We start from the raw sequence: 16,379 nt of genomic DNA, 5'->3' as shown, positions 1-16,379 counted from the left end.
GCCAAACAGGAGAGAAGCTTTACTTTCCACAAAAAGTGGTTTAACCGAGTGCTCGAATAATACATTTTACTCATTTCCTTGTTTTTACTTGTTTTCAATCCTCAACTACTGGGAAATTTTTTCAGTCGATTTATTTAATGTTTTTTTTTTGTTGTGTTTTGGGTAAATAGCTTTTATAGTAAGTATTTTCTAGAATGTTTTTGTCGTTTTACTTTGATGTGTAAGTGTTGGCATCACCACCATCTGACAGGGTCCAAGCAAGCCTATTCCCCAAAGTACAATAAAAAGGAGCCAATTGTCTGGAAAAATCAACGGCCTAATGGACATTGCACACTGATTGGTCTGGGACCCAGAAAGTTCTGAAAGCGAGGGCTTGGTTGGAGGCAGCGGGTCATAAAAGGCGACACCCAGGAGTGTCATCAAGGATAGAGTTTGGTGTGGTGAAGCAGGAGCTGGGCCAAGAGAGCACTTAGAGCACTGCGAATACAACTGATGAAGGAGCGAGTGTAGCTCCTTCATCAGTTGTTTCCAGATCATTGGCCAGAGAAGGCCAAAAAGGCCTGCACTGTTCTGTCCATTTTGGGAACTACTGCATTGCTGTGGCTGTGTCGAGCTCATCTTGGTGTTCCGAGTGAAAGCCAAAGAGGGTCTTGTTTCCTTGTACTGCGTAAGCTGCCTTCAAGATTCCAAGTAAGACTTTGTGTTCTGTCTGGGCATCACCGGTGGTGCACATATTCACTGAGGGTGCTGATGTCATGGGAGCTATCTCTCCCAAAGCATATTTGCCTGCCTTTCTGTTCAATTTGGTCACAGAAACAGATAAACTTCTGATTTGACTCTGTGCTGCAACAATCTCCATAGACTGTGATGCCGTTTGCTATTTCGTCTACTCCATCAGATGTAACTCCTCTGTCGTCCTTTAGATGCAGCTTGCACCTCATCATTCCTGTGCTACTCTTTGGATTCCAGTTGTGGTCAGATTCTACACATCGGCGTCCATGAATAACAAATCCTATGAGCCTGCTGTCATTCCAATAACATTAAGCATTTTGTTTAAATTTGGCATAAGATAGGTTATTGTTTGCTTTGATTGCGTCGTTCGTTTGTTTCTATTTTGACTTTAAAATTTCTTGGTTACATGGGCCACTCTAATTGGTTCCATGCTCAGAGAGTTGGTGCCTGCCGAGGGGTGTGGCTTCACTGTGCCCTCCTCAAGAGGTTTGGCATTGCCTTCTGAATGCTCAGTGGGACGTCTGAACCTCACGCAGTCACATGACAGTCCTAACCACAGGGGGCTAGATTTTATCATAGCTGGGTGCAATATGCAAAGCCTCCAACATGGGCCTTTAGATTACTCTCCAAACAGTCCTTTATATACTAAATATGGGTTCGTGGAAGAGTTAGGGGGTCGTTGAAAACCATCAGTTTAAACCCAAAGTAACAGACAAGCAGTTGCCTGTAAAGGCTCAGCATTGCATCCTGTTATATCACAACTAGTATTCCTTGTTTTTTCCATGACATGTTTTCGGGGCAAACGTTCAACAGCTTAGCTTACAGCAGGAAAGGCTTGTAGGCATGCATAACACATGTTGAAATACAAAAGAGGGCATTTTGCTGTGGATACAACCATGTATTTTTTAAAGTGAGTAGTTACACCACACTGGATTTGGATTTGTGGAGAGGTAAAGGGGGTGCTGTCTGCTCTGATGTACACCACTCTCATGATGTCATCCTGTATTGTGTGTTTTTTTTTTCTGCAATTACCTCGGAAATTGAGTGATAATAATTCATAAATAGATGGAGCTGTGATGAACACATCAAAAGAGCTGCGTATCATGCAAAAGATGTCCTTAGCTTTGATAGAGAGTGAAAGTCTTGTCTGAAGGTCATCATTAATATATCGTGTCCTGTATGCTGCATAATTAATGCAATCTGATGATCATTTTGCTAAAATAATAATAATAATAATATTAATAGCTATTGTGTGCAGCCTGTGGCTGCTGGTTGCATCATTTTGTGGGGGCACAGCTATGCCACGGATGCAGTGCAATCTATTACCAGTACACTGGTACTCATTTCACCAACCTCATAAGGATGACAGACTGGGTCAACCCCACCTGGTGTTAATTCAAAAGCGGATAGGGCTCACATTTAGGACCCAAAGATATTAAGCCAGCCACCTAACTGTTAACCAACACCAGGATGATGTAACCTGGTGTTGGCTTCGTGGTTAGGGCGGTGGCTTGGTATCCTAGGGTCCTGAGTTTGAGTCCCGTTTGTCAATGAATTAACACCAGGTGGGGTTGACTCAGCCTGTCATCCTTCCGAGGTCGGTGAAATGAGCACCAGTATACTGGTAATCGGGGCACTGCATCAGCGGCATAGCCGCGTCCATAACCAATGATGCAACCAGCAGCCATAAAGGCAGCATATGATGGGAACCAGGATGATGGTGGTGATGATAATGATTTAGTGAGATGATGGATTGATTGATTATTATCCATGCAATGGGAATAATAAGATAAATAGGCATCTGAAAATAATTACAAATACTGGAACTGCCATATTGAACTGTTCTTATGCAGCTCCCATCTCCCCTGTTTATCCAAAATTATAATTAGGTAAATACATGTAAAGGAGTAACCAGCATATGATTCGCCCCTGTTGGAATTAGTCCGAAACAGGGGCTTACGGATTTGGTCTCAATTTTCGTGTCCATGCGCGTGTGCATCCACAACCATATCTCGGACATGTGTGGACCGATTTTATTCCTACTTGGCACCAAGACAACACATGGTAGTGTACATAAGCACGTCATTTTAGTTTTGAGATCACATCCAAGATGGCCGCCTGGTGGCTATTTAAGTTGTAACCCCCCCCCCCCCCCCAATGTTGAAGATGTCCTCAACTATTTCTCGGACTAACATTTCCCGATGTTTATTCAAACTTGGCACCCAAATAATTAATGATGGCTTACATATGCACGTCATTTTATTTTTTTTGAGATCAGATACAAGATGATCACATCCATAATTTTGGCCCCCCACTGAAGTTTGGGCCATCGGCCCAGGCCTAGTTAGCCGATGTGGTAATCTGGCCTAGCCTAAACCCCATGTGCAGCAATCATGAAAAATTAATCTGCCAAGGTGAATGATCATTTCAAAATTGTACGCATTTAATATGGATAATATAAATACAATGCCATGCAAGGACAAAATAAACATGATAGCTTCTCGAATACCAGAATGAAAATAAAATTGGAATGAACACATAACATTAAAGAAATTGCATTTGTGAAGAAATATACTCCCCCCCCCCTTCTCCCAACCTCACTGCTCCAAAATCCCACTTCAACTTGTACCTTGTACACACCTATTATGCACTGGGCACAACCATGCCATCCGTCGGTTTTCATCCAACATGGACAGACATTATAATCACTTATCCTCCATTGAAATGACACAAGCTCTGCAATCTCAGGCTGAACAGCAGTTTCCAAGTAAGATATCAAGCCAGCCGTTGGCATTGGTCTACTGATGTATTGTAACCTCACGTGTCATCCTACGACCGCAAAGTCGACCATAATTTTAAACCTTTAACACCATTGTGGCACTGCTTACAGCATACCCAGTAAGGACACACCCTAAACCAACTGCTTATGGAATATCCAAAAGCAACAAGTTACAACCTGCCTATAAAAGGCACATCCTGAGCCAAGTGTTTACATAATACCCAGTCATGGTACATCCAAATCCAACTACTTACAGCATAACCAGGAATCCATCCATTGGGACTATACTCTGTGCAGAGTACTCGTTGGTGCTGCCTCAACAGTCTCCTTGGCTATTGGGCACAATCCTGGACGGGTCCCCACTCCGACACAGTATACCAACAAGCTGGCACTCATTTAGCCGACCTCAGAAGGATGACGGGCAGAGTCAACCCCACCTGGTATTAATTCAACAGCCGAGGGTGATTTGAACTCAAGATCCTAGGATCCCAAGCCCACCACCCTAACCATCAAGCAAACACCAGGCATATACCCTGGAATGGTACATCCAAAACCAACTACTTATGTCATACCCAGTAATGGTACATCCAAAGCCAACTACTTACAGCATACCCAGAAATGGTATTTCCAAAACCATCTACTTATGGCATACCCATGAAGGACCCACCCTGAACCAATTGCTTACAGACTACCCAGTGAGGCCATCCTGGGCTAACTGCTTTCAGCATAGCCATTAAGGGTACATCTCGAGACCACTTGTGACCTCTCCGCTAGTTCTTGGCGAGGCATACGGTTAGATTTTGCTGATTAACATTGCAATATCAAGGTACTTTGACCCCCAGTGTCTTTCAGCAATTTCAAAACACCACTGCACACGGCCATGCATGTTTGTCGTCATCGCTGTGTGTGTGTGTGTGTGTGTGTGTGTGTGTGTGTGTGTGTGTGTGTGTGTGTGTGTGTGTGTGTGTTTATTGCAGAAATGATGCCAGGAGAGACAAACCGAGCGTCTATCTCATGATCACTCAGGATTGTAATTTTCCTGATCTTTATTCTCAGAGCCTGTCTCTCCAGGAGATTGACATTTAGATGGATTACGAACGATACCCAAGACAAACTTGTGCCTGCTTTAATTACATCTCTTCGGCCACGTAGTCTGTTTGCTTCGCAAGACAATTCAATTAAATATCTGTCACTCATTGTAAGGTCATAATTTCGGTATTTTTTGGCATTAAGAAGATTAAGTTTGATGCTCCATAGCTCATCAAGTATAATTGCCATTTTGTTCAAGCTTGACTTTTCAGGCAACGTTCTGCTTTTTGTTGTTCACCAAGCCCCTCTTCACGTCAACCTCACCGGTACAGCAACCAAGTGGCTCTCGTGTTCACATCGCCTTTTACGCCGGAGTAGTTTAAGCTCTTATTTTCATTTATTTACATTTTCATTTATGGATGTGGATTCACGGATTTTCGTTAACGGATTGATAACGGTGTGTCAAAGTCATAAAATGTTTGCATCAAATTATTTGGGATCCAAAATTCTAGGGTGTTGCTATGAGTTGTCACTTGGCAGTTGCTAGTGGTGTGCATGCGGGTACCTGTAGAATGAATCTGACCCTTATCATTCCGCAGCAAATGTCCGCATTCAATCGAGGAGCCATTCATATCGTCGTTATTCTGATGCTGCTACGTTGGTGAAGTAGACCAGATATCGGCTTGAACTCCTCCGGCGTAAACCAACAAATCGTAAGTTATTCCGCAGTTCGTCTTTTTTCACATCAGAAGCTGCTCTGGAGCAGCACTGATGCTCATACAAGAAATGTACGTTAATCTGAAGGAGTACAAGACACATTTGACTTTAAATTACAAGTTGTGATCCTTCTACATTTGTAACGGGTGTGACACTTAATCCACATTTGTTACCTCCGCCACTGACAAGTTGATTCGATTCTGGTGAAGATCTGATCCGGATCCGGATACTGGAATTCAGAAAGTGACGCTTCACCTTTGAGTGATCTGGCTAAAAACGATGTATAATAGCACGATATCTCAAAAAGTTATGGAGGATGGATTTGATTTCGGTGAAGATCTGGATCCGGGTCCAAGAAGTTTTCCATTTTTAAAGTGATTCTTCACCATTGAGTGATAGGGCTAAAAACGATACATAGCACGATATTTCAAAAAATTGTAGACGGATTACAAAAAAATCTTGGTGGATGAGTTGAGTTTGTGATGAGAACAAGGCGATTCGATTTTGGTTCAGGTCCGGATCCAGATCCGACCTATCAGTGGGACACAAAGCGTACACTGCTCAGCCTGGTGGTGGTGTGTGCTCTACTGAGTGCAGTTGTAGTTTGTGTATGTTTGCCTGTCAATGTTACCAAACTTGAAAACATGAATGGCGAGGTAACCAATAACTTGTGTTGTAAAGATAAAAATAAACTGTACTATTAAAAGGTGTCCATAACCATCCTTGACCATGTTGTGGAACATTGGCTGAGGCCCTCACATTTTCACCTGTATTGGTTCACGAAAAAATATTTCACGAAAAAAATAAGTGACCACTATATTCGTTATTGTTGTGCGTCTGTCTGTCTGTCTGTCTGTCTGTCTGTCTGTCTGTCTGTATGTCTGTCTGTCTGTCCCGAGCATAGCTCCGTGGGTTTTGATCCGATCCTGATAAAATTTTGGTGGGAGGTTTCTATCATGATCTCGTTGTGTTTTCCTGAGAATGGGCGTGGTGCACCCATTATGGGTGGAGCCACGCCCCCAAAAAAGTTTTTTTAGGGGGTAGCCGATTTCAATTTGCATCTTCTCTTAGGCGGTTTGTCGAATCTGACAGGGGTTTCGGTATTTGGTTAGCCCAATGGCACCTGCATAGCTTCACTGAGCTCGATTTTTCATTTTCGTCCCCAGGTCAAGGTCACAAGGTCACGAACTTAAAAATTGTGAATTGTGTTTTTAGGGGGTAGCCGATTTCAATTTGCATCTTCTCCGAGGGGGTTTGTCGAATCTGGCAGGGGTTTCGGTATTTGGTTAGCCCAATGGCACCTGCATAGCCCCACGGAGCTCGATTTTTCATTTTCGTCCCAGGTCAAGATCACATGGTCACGAACTTAGAAAATTGCGAAATTTGACATAAAAATCCATCTTCTCTGAGGGAGTTTGTCGAATCTGGCAGTGGTTTCGGTATTTGGTTAGCCCAATGGCACCTGCATAGCCCCACGGAGCTCGATTTTTCATTTTCATCCCCAGGTCAAGGTCACGAACTTAGAAAATTGCGAATTTTGACATAAAAATCCATCTTCTCCGAGGAGTTTGTCAAATCTGGCTGGGGTTTCAGTATTTGGTTAGCCCAATGGCACCTGCATAGCCCCACGGAGCTCGATTTTTCATTTTCGTCCCAAGGTCAAGGTCACAAGGTCATGAACTTAGAAAATTACGAATTTTGACATAAAAATCCATCTTCTCCGAGGGAGTTTGTCGAATCTGGCAGTGGTTTCGGTATTTGGTTAGCCCAATGGCACCTGCATAGCCCCACGGAGCTCGATTTTTCATTTTTGTCCCCAGGTCAAGGTCACAAGGTCACGAACTTAGAAAATTCCGAATTTTGACATAAAAATCCATCTTCTCCGAGGGAGTTTGTCGAATCTGGCAGTGGTTTCGGTATTTGGTTAGCCCAATGGCACCTGCATAGCCCCACGGAGCTCGATTTTTCATTTTCGTCCCAGGTCAAGGTCACAAGGTCACGAACTTATAAAATTGCGAATTTTGACATAAAAATCCATCTTCTCCGAGAAGTTTGTCAAATCTTGCTGGGGTTTCGGTATTTGGTTAGCCCAATGGCACCTGCATAGCCCCACCGAGCTTGATTTTTCATTTTTGTCCTAAGATCAAGGTCACAAGAACTGAGAAAATTGTGAATTGTGTTTTTAGGGGGTAGCCGATTTCAATTTGCATCTTCTCCAAAGGGGTTTGTCGAATCTGGCAGGGGTTTCGGAGGTCGATTTTTCGTTTTCATCCCAAGGTCAAGATCACAAGGTCACGAACTTATAAAATTTTGAATTTTGACATAAAAATCAGACGACTGCCCAAACTTCGAGAGTTAGGATGACAATATTTTTTATGCATAATCTTGAGGTCATTCCCCACCTAAAGTCTTGAAACCATTTTGCTCTATCTCGAACACCTTGCCCATGGCGCCCCCTTCATGTTTGTTTTTACGCTGTTTTCATCAAGGTATGGATATATAATCCGAGGAGTGTAAAATGCCATATAGCCTATATGACGTTCTATTGTTCCTGGAATGTTCCAGAGGAAGTTTTGCACCAAAGGTCATAATCCTTGACCTTTGACCTTCAAAGTTCACAAAGGTCAAATTTTCAAAGTTGTGGGAATCGAACCGGGTTTTCGACCTTCTTCGACGAACTAACTCCAATAAGCTATAGCACGTATCCTGTTTCCTTATTTTCATGTCCACAACATTGTTTTGTGACCTTTAAAGGTTTTGCAAAGGTCAAATTTTTAAAGTTGTTGAACGAAACCGGGTTTTCGAGATTTTGCAGCGAATAACCCGTCACCCATACCACATCATGTTGATCATTTTTATAACTTGGTCAAAAATTATCACATTGTCTCATCCTTGACTTCTGAAACAATCTACATCGTCAAATACCGCTCGTGAACCATCGTCGTCTCCAGACTTGTTTGCATTTAATTTCGTTTTTGCTGCAACTGCTTGATTGATTGACACAAAACTTTGAACATAAGAGTGCCTCCCCATGGAGATTAAAAAAAAAAATAAATGAAAGTAACATGATTGGATGCAAATTGCGGGCTCCGTTCCAAATACTCGGTTTTCTTTCGGCACGGGTTGCAGGGTGTTTCACGTACATGAGGAATAAATGGCCTCGACCAAACTAACCGTTCAAGTATTTCGATCTTTGAATGATATTGATAAGCCAGTCAAAATGATACACAACTTAAAATGATCTCCAGTTTGTCTCAGCAGTCTGAACCCATAATAAAAAATAAAAAGCACAAATTTATTTTTAATTTATTAAATGGTCTCCAGATCCAATGATCTCCAGATCCCATGAACTTTCATACACATAACAATTTTTGCACGCATGTTGTTATGAACCTTTCTTAAGAAGGAAAGACTGATGTCAGCACATTCTTTCTGAATGTTTTCCTTCAGCTGTGTTCTACTGCTTCGCCTCGTGCTGGAACCCACGGATTTCAGGTGTCCCCATTGGAAGAAGTCTTGTGGCATTAGATCTGGAGTACGTGGGGGGGGGGGGGTGTTGTACTGGGTGACGGCATCCTATCCACCTCAATGGTATTTTTTCATCCTTCCAGTTTCGGGCAGCAGTGGCATGATGTGGTGGTACACCATCGTACTGAAATCACACTGTTCTCAATCGCACGAAAGGCACACCATTCAAATATGGAACCAAAACCTCTTGTAACATTATGAGGTAGCTCGCACCGGAAGCATTTTCTTCATAAAAGTAGGGGCCTAACAGAACGTCATGATGAGTAGCACACCACAGAATCATTCCACAATCATATAGTTACGGAAATGGCCATAACGGGAATACTAAATATAGGATTAGCTCAGTTCCCCCATTAAATTCATGTATAGATAGGTTGTGTGGTATAAGGGACGATGTGTGTGTGTCGGGAGGTGTAACAGACTGTTTTTGTGTTCGTGCTTTGGTGGTGAAACAAGAGATCACTATTATTCCTTCCTCATTCCGGAATAGGCCCCTCCCAGTGGGCTGAGAGGAGTGGCCTAGAGCGAGGGGTGTGGCCTGGACAGGAAGTGACGCGAAGGGGAGGAGGCTTTGGTCAGGGAGTCGCCGACACAGACGTGTGTCGAAGGAGCTCGCGTGTCGAGGCGAGAGAGAAAAGAAAAAGGCAGTGGTGAATCGACCGGCAGAGAAAGCGGAACCTGCACGTCGATTCACCTCACGACTCGAAGGAGAAAAAGAAAAGGGGACGAAAGGAGTGCTGTGTGTGAGGAACGGCCGGGTTCTCGAGGCGTGCTCGGAGTCGCTTCGAGGCGAGCGAACGAAGGAGGCACCGTGTTGGGTCTGCCGGGAGAGACGCTGAACCGACCTGCACGTCGGTGATTCGACCGAGAGAGGAACTGAGGGGACGAAGCGGGAGTTGGGCTTCGAGGCGGGAAGGCCAGAGAGGATACGCCGGAGCGTCTGACAGTCCTTGCTCACCTCACGGCTCGACACGTTGTGATCCGCCTGCGGAACTCGGACCTCGACTGAGACCTTGTATGGAGAGCAGGCCAGGCCGGGATTCGTGTGCTGAACCCTGGAGAGCGATCGGCGATCTCGCATCGTCGACGTGGCGCGGAGCCGGAGCGCGCTGAGGAGAACCGCGCACGCGGTGACTTGGGCGGGAGCTGGAGTGCTGCGCCGCCATTTCTTGCTGCGCGGCACGTTCGAGCGGGAGTTCGAACCCGTGGAAACCCGCTGTTTTTTACGAGCGACCTTCGTGCTTTTTGGACACGGTCCTCTCGTCCATGAGCCATCACCAAGTACTCTGTCTTGTCCTGCATGCATGTTTGTTTGCACGTGTTGTATAAGGCATATTTCGTAGTAATCCCCTCGAAACCTTTTTGCCGTGGTTCCCAAGTTAAGAACGGGTTGATTGTTAATAAAACCACTGTCGTGTTATTGCTTGTGTTGTGATACCTGATGTCCCCAATAAATCTGGTTAATTCTGATGAAGTTGCCGCTATGGATTAATTTGTGTCGCGTCGAGGAATGATCCGTTCAATTGGCATACAAGACCAAAATGGTTACAGACTGGTAGACTCCGCTCGGTCACTGACAAAGCCAGTCTGTAACTCGGGGTTGTATCTCCCCAACTGGAAAGGTACAGGATTACGTTGGTATCGCGATTAAAGACGCGTGACCCGAGGCCTCTGCCGAGCCGGCCGGCGTTATAGATTCCCGGAGACGGTGGTGGCGAGGCTGGCACCTAGGACCGGGTCAGATTCCCGCCACCCCGGATCCGCAACAATATATATTCAACATGAGCTTCATCAGTCCAATTGGGATTATCATCACTCAAATTGTGACTGTTGACTCTCCCGGTCAAATGGAACGAGGCTTCACCACTGAAGATGATTTCAGATAATGTTGCTTTCACATCAAGTCTGAACGTTTCACACTCACAAAATTACACACGTCGGTCAGCATCGCCATGTAGAGCTTGAACAAAGGTAACCTTATTTGGGTGGGATTAGTTTGCCTTTAAAATTATTGCAATGGCAAAAACAGCTAACTCCTGCTTCTTGAAAAAAAATTGGGGCGGTTTCTTGCAAACACTGCAAGAACATTTTCAGAATTATTTTAATCTGTCGAGTAGTAATAACAACCAGTACGAGGTTTATCAGCAATACTTCCAGTCGTTTTCACTTATTTAACACTTCACCGACGAATCAATGACTTGGCTTTGGTTTCTCAGGATATAATTTCATCAAACAACTGACATGTCTCCCTCTGGCTTTTTCCAGAAACATGTAGCAACACAAGTACCACTTTCTCTTTCTTGGTTTATTGAGACATTAGGGTATTTCATTTCCCCGCAATATAAAAAACCGACATAAATAATGAATTAATTTAACTTTAGAGGTAAAATGTCTATTTTTCTTATGCGTCGAGACTTCTGAGACATCCTGCAGATAAATGATGATCCCTGATCCATATCAGTAGGGTGAATATACTGGTTCTAGCTCACTTTTCCCCATGTAAATGAATGGGGGATTTTCAGCGATTCCCTTTTTTTTTCCCTAAAAATAAACCCCCTTTTTATCCGTTTTTCCCTGCTGTGCAGGGGTTTAGCTTTTTGTGAGGCAATGTTTTATGGTCGGATGCCCTTCCTGGACGCCTCTTACAACACAGGGATATGGTACACCTATTCTAACCGGGGCATACACCGGGACCAGTATACTGGTACTCATTTCGCCGACCTCGGAAGGATGACAGGCTGAGTCAACCCCCTGGTGTTAATTCAGCAGCTGAGCGGGATTCGAACTCGGGACACTGGGATCCCAAGCCACCACCCTAACCACTAAGCCAACACCAGGCTTTGTATATATATAACCAGGCTATCCCAAGGTATATTTATTTGTCTCCCCTTTAACCTGGAGGTTGATCAGCTCACTCATTGAACCTATAAAGATTTGTTCATTCTCAAATTCCTTCAATAGTTTAATTTTCTTTGCACAATAATCCCCATCTAAAATATTGACAAACAAAACATTTGAATCTTTATATTTTTTAAGATACCCCTTTTGTGCCATTACGAAATGATAAACTTCTCTTAATGATTTCATCTGACCACCGCCCGAGTTGCAAATCATTTTTGTGTATAAACCACGCCATAAAAAAGTTTTGTTTCAAATGTTTTCAGTTCATGCCGTGAAAATGAGGAAGTGTTTTTTGACACGGTCGTGCTGTGTGGTTTTAGACAGTCATGCTGTGAAAAAATAGGAACTATTCTGTGAGACAAGGTCTCGTGTTTATATTTTATCTCAGAACACGAACTGAAAACATTTGAATCAAAACCATTTTAAGTATGTTTTGTAAATGATTCATACAATCGCCCAGTTATTTTCCAAGCTGTCATTTCCTGTGGCCGCACCCAATGCTTAGGGAATTTCCTCATTGTTGCCTTATAAGTGATTCACCAGACAAAGTTTCTGCCAGACGGGATTTTCATTTTTACAACTGAGACATGGATGATCTCTCTTCCGATGAAGGCAAAAGCTTACTACAGAGTTGGTAAGTTTGTTTGGTTTTCTCTTTGAACGATGAAGCAAATGATTATTAATTAAATCATGATAATTCTGATATATATATATATATATATATATATATATATATATATATATATATATATATATATATATATATATATATATATATATATATATATATATATATATATATATTTCCCTGACAGGGCATTGGAAGAAATTGAGTTTACGTATCACGACGTGGTTCATGAAATTAATACTCTTATTGAAGAGATCAATGATTTTAGAAGAGAATTGAAAGACATTTTCAATGAGTGGCACGAAGTCTTATCACGTCCTATCATCTCGAAGGAATTAAACCAATGGTGAGACACGTGTGTGTGTCTGTCTTCCTACCTACCTCTCTCTGCTCTTATTGAAGAGATCAATGATTTATAATGACTGGTCTCTGATCTCGAATGAATTAAACCAATGGTGAGACACGTGTGTCTATGTGTGTCTATGTGTGTGTGTGTGTGTGTGTGTGTGTGTGTGTGTGTGTGTGTGTGTGTGTGTGTGTGTGTGTGTGTGTGTGTGTGTGTGTGTGTGTGTTGCTTTCCCTGTCTGTCTGTCTCTTCATCTATACCCTTGACTTATTTTTTTTTTTTTTCAGCACTATCGCACAACATCAGCTGTTGAAGCAATCTTGTACAACACATGATTTTCTGGAGGTAAATATTTCTGAATTATTATTAATATCACTCTCTCTTTAGAATGTCGTCTAATGTTAGTTGCATCATTAGTTTGAACGCGGTTTTGTCAGTACACTGGAATTAATTTTATTGACCTTGAAAGGATGACAGGCTGAGTCGGCCTCCTGGTGTGTTAATTCAGTGGTCAACGAGGCTTACTCATATTACCATGTAATTATTATCCACTTTTTGTTTCAAAACAGAATATGGTGTCTGAGTTTCGAAATCACAAGACATCTGGAGAAGATTGCTGGGAAAGATTATACATTCTCGCAAATGAATATTTAATATTTTCAACATTAATAAATTATATTTGTTTTGTATACAATTACTTGATTCTGAATTACAAGAAGAGGATCAAAACATGAAGGGAGGGTAGGTGCGCCCCCCCAATGACCCATCACCCCCTCATCCCATCCCTCCCCTCCCCATGTGTGTGTGTGGGGAAGGGTGGGGGTGGGATGAGGGAGGTGGTGGGTCAAAGGTGGGGCGCACAGGGGGATGAGGGGGTGGGGCTTGTGTGGGAGGGGCTTGTGTGGGCGGGGCTTCGGTGGGGCTTGTGTGGGCGGGGTGTGGGTGGGGCTTGTGTGGGTGGGGCTTGTGTGGGAGGGGTTTATGTGGGAGGGGTTTATGTGGGCGGGGCTTCGGTGGGGCTTGTGTGGGCGGGGTGTGTGTGGGCGGGGTTTATGTGGGTGGGGCTTGTGTGGGAGGGGTGTAAGTGGGTGGGGCTTATGTGGGCGGGGCTTCGGTGGGTCTTGTGTGGTCGGGATGTGTGTGGGCGGGGTTTATGTGGGTGGAGCTTGTGTGGGAGGGGTTTATGTGGACAGGGTTTATGTGTGTGGAGTTTTTGTGTGGAGCTTGTGTAGACAGGACTTATGTGGGAGGGGTTGATGTGGGCAGGGTTTATGTGGGCAGGGGTTTATGTGGGTGGAGCTTATGTGGGAGGGGCGAATGTGGATGAGGTTTGTGTGGATCAATGGATGGGTGGAGAGATGGGTGGATGGGTGGATGAGTGGAGCTTGTGTGGATGGGTGGATAATTTTTTAATTAAATAAACATGTTGTGTGTGGGGGAACTAATTAACTAATCACTAATTATGTGAATATGGGTGGAGCTTGTGTGTGTGTGGAGCTTGTGTGGAGCTTGTGTGGAGCTTGTGTGGAGCTTGTGTGGAGCTTGTGTGGGGTTTGTGTGTGGTGGGGTTTGTGTGGGGTTTGTGTGGGGTTTGTGTGGGTGGGGCTTGTGTGGGTGGAGTCAAAAAGGGGCGGAGTCAAAAAATTTCAATTTATTGGAGCTTGTGTGGGGTTTGTGTGTGGTGGGGTTTGTGTGGGGTTTGTGTGGGGTTTGTGTGGGTGGGGCTTGTGTGGGTGGAGTCAAAAAGGGGCGGTGTCAAAAATTTCAATTTATTGGAGCTTGTGTGGGGTTTGTGTGTGGTGGGGTTTGTGTGGGGTTTGTGTGGGGTTTGTGTGGGTGGGGCTTGTGTGGGTGGAGTCAAAAAATTTCAATTTATCTTTGTCTTTTGTAATTCCTGTGAATAAAATGAACCTAAAATCTCTTCCCCTTCCAAATCATATATCTTATAAGTCCAAGGAACCGTATCTATTACATCAACAATTTTAAAAAGTTCTTTCGTCCATCGTTCAGTAAAACCCTTTTCAAAATGAGATTTCCACCTATATATTCTTACGATATCACCAACTTTGAACTTAGGTTTTCTGACATTAATCTCTTTTTCATATTTTAATTTTGTAAATGTTTCTGATGGTTTCATATTTGTTGCCGTGTGAATCGTGTCATTATACTTATCCACAATATCCTGAATAAAAGATGACCATTGTTGTGAACCGAGTTGTGTGAATTTTTTATATAGTCTCTCTTTTAAGGTACGATTAAAACGTTCAACAACAACTGCCTTCCCTTCATTAAAGGTACTGTATAATGTAATACTGTTATTTTTTAGAAAATTCATAAATGTCTTGTTATAAAACTCTCTACCCTCATCAGTCCACAATTTTTTAGGTTTTCTCTTACTTTTATTAAATATCTGTTGAAAAGCTAACATAAGAGTATTACCTGTTTTGTTTTTTAAAGGGACAACCCACACATATCTACTCCTCAAATCAATAACGGTTAAAGCATACTTGTACCCCTTATCATTATTGAGTTCAATCAAATCAGCAGACCAGATATAATCTACTTCCTTGGAATAAACTTTCCTTCTCTGAAACTTTGTGAATATTGGTTTATGTAATTCATCAGCTAATTGCTCTTCAGTCTTAATGACATCATTAGAGCTTACAAGTTTTTTGAATTTCCAAGTCCAAGTTTCAATTTAGCACTGATCATCTTCTTCACAATGAACCGATCAACTTTTTCTCTCAAGGTTGGATTTTGTATCAGAGACAAATTATACAACATTTCTCTATCGGCTTCATGCTTTTCTTCCAACGTTGTGGTATTCCCATAATCAATATCGTGTCTCATGCACACTTCATCAACTCTATTGATAGGCTGACTCCAGGATTTAGGATTGTCTGCCTCATCTAATCTTTTATCCAAGTTTGTGCCTGGACCACAGAAAGAATACCCTGGAAGATGTAATTCCCCTGGTATTCCAGTAGTTGTAAATTTACTTCCTGATAAAAACTTTTGTATATCTCCTCCGAGTTTGTGTTTGGAGATAAATTGATTTTTTTTTGAACTACACACCGAACATATACCTTTTTGGATAACCCTGTTATTTTTACTTTGAATATATGAAATATTTTTCGTATTAGTTTTCTTTTTACATTTGAGACAATAACTCATTTATTTATGTGAAAAAGTCCTGCAGAGTGCAAAAACCTTTTTAGTTTCCAACATGCACATTTGAATCTTAATTTTTAAAACATAAAGAATCCTAAGAAATGCCTTCACTCTCTCCTCCATTTATTTAAGAAAAAAACTTGAATTAAAATGAATAGCTTGACGATGTCAATAGTCTTGAAGAAAATATTGCAAATAGACTTGTCAATTCTTTGTTTTCCTCCTCGGTGGGTTGAGTTATTTTCTGTAATACCACCAATCTTTTTTGAATCTCACTGGTTTCCATATTTTGATATTTATTTTGTCTCGCTCTTTCCTCCCTCTCCTCCCTCTCTCTCTTCTCTTTTTCCTCCTTCTCTTTCTTCTCCCTCTCCTCCTTCTCTCTCTTCTCTCTTTCCTCCTTCTCTTTCTTCTCCCTCTCCTCCTTCTCTCTCTTCTCATTTTCCTCCTCTTCCCTCTCTTCTTCAACTCCTTCCTCATCCCTTACTATCCTTAAATCGTTTACACCCCATAGAATATTATACATATATTCATCAGGATTTCTTGTT

At 42.6% G+C, this 16,379-nt stretch overlaps 2 long non-coding RNA genes across 2 annotated transcripts; both read left to right on the top strand.

Annotated features, from left to right (window-relative positions):
* The first annotated feature begins 436 nt into the window (after nucleotides 1–436).
* On the top strand, nucleotides 437–8,784 carry LOC147022785 (uncharacterized). The gene is made up of 4 exons (XR_015059706.1): nucleotides 437–690; nucleotides 924–974; nucleotides 5,140–5,253; nucleotides 8,708–8,784. It is a non-coding gene; the product is annotated as an uncharacterized LOC147022785 (long non-coding RNA).
* A 1,720-nt stretch (nucleotides 8,785–10,504) lies between these two features.
* On the top strand, nucleotides 10,505–13,397 carry LOC147022784 (uncharacterized). The gene is made up of 3 exons (XR_015059916.1): nucleotides 10,505–12,320; nucleotides 12,502–13,005; nucleotides 13,230–13,397. It is a non-coding gene; the product is annotated as an uncharacterized LOC147022784 (long non-coding RNA).
* The last annotated feature ends 2,982 nt before the right edge of the window (nucleotides 13,398–16,379 follow it).

This window comes from Eptatretus burgeri, chromosome 7 (genome assembly GCF_056783735.1).
Source record: "Eptatretus burgeri isolate ZD-2024b chromosome 7, Ebu_testis_v1, whole genome shotgun sequence".
In the NCBI taxonomy this organism is placed as follows: Eukaryota; Metazoa; Chordata; class Myxini; order Myxiniformes; family Myxinidae; genus Eptatretus; species Eptatretus burgeri.
Note: the sequence above shows the minus strand (reverse complement) of the source record. Positions and strands in the feature narration are given on the sequence as shown.